Below are 3,933 nucleotides of genomic sequence, written 5' to 3' on the forward strand. Positions count from 1 at the left end.
AATGGAGAGTGAACTGTTTGAATGAGCAGAGACTGCCGAGGCACCGTCCCCCTTCTTTAAGAGACTGGGATGTCGTCTCTCATTTCTCGATGTCATTAATTGATCCGAGGTACTAAGAACACTACACTTGCAGGTGGTCTGCTTTTGCTGATGTTGTTGTCAGAATCGAAACAAACCCCAACTCCCGGACTGAGAATCAAAGCCGGGTCACAGCGAAGGATGCAAAAAAAAAAATGGAACTGCTCGCCACCACGGACAGCTACACGAATACCACGTATATGTAGAATGACAGCCCTCAAGGTCGTTGTACATGGTTTCGTTAGATGCAATCGCTTAACTATCTTTATTCATTTTCATCACTTACCCTAGTTTGCAAACACAACTCAAGTTCAGATCCGTGTATTTCTGAAGGTGATGTGGGTTCGCCTCTGTGCACCTCTTCATAGAGTGAATCCAGATTCAACCATATACTTGCTAATGAGATTTTTCTGCATATCTCCCCAACCCTTTCCACCTCTGAACTTCAGTTTATGCCCCTATTGATCGGTCAAGAGGAAACGTTTCTTTTAGCTTGCATTGTCCATGTCGCTCATTACTTAGTGCATATGAAACAAGTATCGTCACAGTTTCCTCTGCCTTAAGAAAACAACCCCAGTCAAAACAATCTGTTTTCATAACCTAAACGTTTCAACTTGGTCAATTTCTGCACGGTTTCCAGTGCGATCACATGACTACTGTAATGTGAGATGCAGAACTGACCATAAGACCATAAGACATAGGAGTGGAAGTAAGGCCATTCGGCCCATCGAGTCCACTCCGCCATTCAATCATGGCTGATGCGCATTTCAGCTCCACTTACCAGCGTTCTCCCCGTAGCCCATAATTCCTCGCGACAACAAGAATCTATCAATCTCGGCCTTGAAGACATTTAGCCTCCCGGCTTCCACTGCACTCCGTGGCAATGAATTCCACAGGCCCACCACTCTCTGGCTGAAGAAATGTCTCCGCATTTCTGTTCTGAAATGACCCCCTCTAATTCTAAGGCTGTGTCCACGGGTCCTAGTCTCCTCGTTTAACTGAAACAATTTCCTAGCATCCACCTTTTCCAAGCCATGTATTATTTTGTACGTCTCTATTAAGTCTCCCCTTAATCTTCTAAACTCCAACGAAAACAATCCCAGTATCCTCAGCCGTTCCTCATATGTTAGACCTAACTGCATATCTCCCCAACCCTTTCCAGCTCTTAACTTCACTTTATGCCCCTATTGATCCGGGCATAAACTGCAAGCAACTGCACGCAATATTTCGGGGGAACCGAATGAACAAATGAAATAAACGACTGGAGAAAGCCACAGAAACCTGTCGTTTCCAATAAAACATCTTTTGCTCAATCCTGCGCTGTGCACTTATCCTGAGCCCGATGCTCCAGTAATCTCTTGTCCGTGTCAGTAAAAGCTGCTCCACGAGGATTAATTACAGAACAGGTGCATCTAAATGGATTGAATTGCTTGAAGATGTAGACCATGGGATTGAGCACTTTCACCCAAAACAGTGACTGCAGCAGTACAGAATGAACAGTGCAAATGTGAGTATTATATTGCGCAGTACCTCAGTGAAATGGGAGGGTGGACGTTTAGGCAAGTTAGTTCTTGTGGGAGGGAGAGGTTACTCCGATAAAGGGTGGTTATGATATGTGAAACGCAAAGATGTGAGACAGCGGGTGTTTGAAGAAGGAAACTGATCACCACGAAGAGTATTTTTATGTAAAAAATAGATTGATTTTCCCAGCGTTTGCTAAGCACATATTACATGGAGTAAAACGGGAAAAATGCCGATTGCTGTGACAGTGATTCGAGCAGAACTTGCTGTGTTTACAATGCCAAGGAAGAACCATTTCATGATACTGGTGCCACATGGAAAATCACGATGCAAAAAGCAATAAGGATCATGGCAGAGATTATGCCAGGAACAAAACCACTCGCACAAAGGAATACTTGTGAAACAGTGACTGAGATGTGGGAACTCAGATTCGGTTGAATCTTTCACTTCTGTGCCCCGAGACACTGTAGTGATTGCAACACTGAGGTTGTCGGATATTACATTTGCGAGATATCTACAAAACTTCAAATGATCGCAAAGGTCGTTACTGTAATCGAGACCTCAGAAAATTAACTGGTATATCCGATGTGGTGATTAGGCTCACGTTCACGTCAGTTATGCTGAAGAAGTGGATACGAAATTCATCAGATCAGCAGTGATAACATTGAATGACTGACCAGTCAGAGTGTGAATGGAAGCTTCATGAGGACATATGTGTTTTCTTTTTGAAAATTCGCTGCTTTGAAAGGTGATGAAGATTGCACTGAAGCAGTGACGGTAATTATCTTTATCGCTTGTTCAATTGGTGAACATGACTGCTATTAACGATGTCCGTGTTAACATCATGGCTCTTTAGGCTCCGCATCAGGCCAGTGGCGTAATGGATAACGCGCCTGACTACGGATCAGGAGATTATAGGTTCGAATCCTACCTGGCCTGGTGACAGCGCAGACTTCTAATACGCATAAAAACTGATTTTTCTGAAGTCGAAATACGGTTGGAGTTCCTAATCTGCAGGTAAGAGAATGCCTTCATTAAATGTACCCGAGAATATGAAAGTCAATGTTCCAGCGTCATCACAGGAGGGAAGCCAAATAATCGCACACGATACTCATGAGCATCTTTCCATTTCATAAAGCCACTGATCGAATAACTGTTGCTCACGGTAATGCTCGGCTTTGAGCATTTTTCGAAACTCTTTGGTCAGTGGAATCAGAGAAGAGTGAAGGGTTTACTGTCCAACTGATCTTTATAGAGCGTGAGTTCCAGACTCTACCACTCGCTGACTGATAAAGTTTTCCTACAAGTCTATTCAAAGCTTTCTGCATCTTATCTGAAATCTACAAACCCTGGTGATCGATCAAGAGCAAATATTACCTTCAATCTTTAATTCCATGCTCCTCATTATTTCGTACATGTCAAGTGGGTGGCACGGTGGCACAATGCCTGAGATCCGGGTTCAATTCCCGCCTCAGGCGACTGACTGTGTGGAGTTTGCACATTCTCCCCGTGTCTGCGTGGGTTTCCTTCGGGTGCTCCGGTTTCCTCCCACAGTCCAAAGATGTGCAGGTCAGGTGAATTGGCCAAGCTAAATTGCCTGTAGCGTAAGGTAAGGGGTAAATGTCGGGGTATGGGTGGGTTGCGCTTTGGCGGGTCGGTGTGGACTTGTTGGGCCAAAGGGCCTGTTTCCACACTTGAATGTAATCTAATCTAAGAAAAAATGTGTTTCCGCACAATTAACTTGCTCTGAGAAAAAACAAACTCGTTTTGCCTCGGCCACACCACTCAAAACATTCTTATGCTGGCAATGCAGAGCGTAACGTCGTTATTTGTTTTGGTGAATATATAGTAAAATTTACTCGGAATATTTTAGTTAGTTTGACTTCCAGTTTTTAAAACAGAGAGAAAATTATTCACAATATTAAGGGATGAAACACAGTGAATGGAACATAGAATATCCACAGAACTCAGCTATCCAAAATAAACTTAATTATGCTTTTCCAAAGGTACGCAACATTCCTGATAATTATACCCCGTAAACACAGAGTAAAGATGAAACAAGTTGACAGGTCGAAATTAGAGGGGCAGAAGAAGAGAGACAGGCACATCACTTGCATCGATGGGCACCTTGAAAGCTTTCTTGTGATTAGTTGTGGATGATACTTTGGCAATAGGTAACAATGTATTTAGGCTGTCAAATACATTTTGAAAGTCTTGTGTTCACTGAAATTTCTTGCCTGTTTTTAACAATTCGGTGACTGGAGCAGTCCCACTGATAACATTCAGCACAAACGTTCAGTAAAAGCCACTCAATCCGGGGAACGGTCATACTGC

At 43.3% G+C, this 3,933-nt stretch overlaps 1 non-coding gene across 1 annotated transcript; it reads left to right on the forward strand.

Annotated features, from left to right (window-relative positions):
* The first annotated feature begins 2,465 nt into the window (after positions 1 to 2,465).
* On the forward strand, positions 2,466 to 2,538 carry trnar-acg (transfer RNA arginine (anticodon ACG)). Its single transcript has one exon. It is a non-coding gene; the product is annotated as a tRNA-Arg (tRNA).
* The last annotated feature ends 1,395 nt before the right edge of the window (positions 2,539 to 3,933 follow it).

Source organism: Chiloscyllium plagiosum, unplaced genomic scaffold (genome assembly GCF_037043375.1).
Source record: "Chiloscyllium plagiosum isolate Xiang-an unplaced genomic scaffold, Cpla_swu_hap1 HiC_scaffold_48, whole genome shotgun sequence".
Lineage (NCBI taxonomy): Eukaryota > Metazoa > Chordata > Chondrichthyes > Orectolobiformes > Hemiscylliidae > Chiloscyllium > Chiloscyllium plagiosum.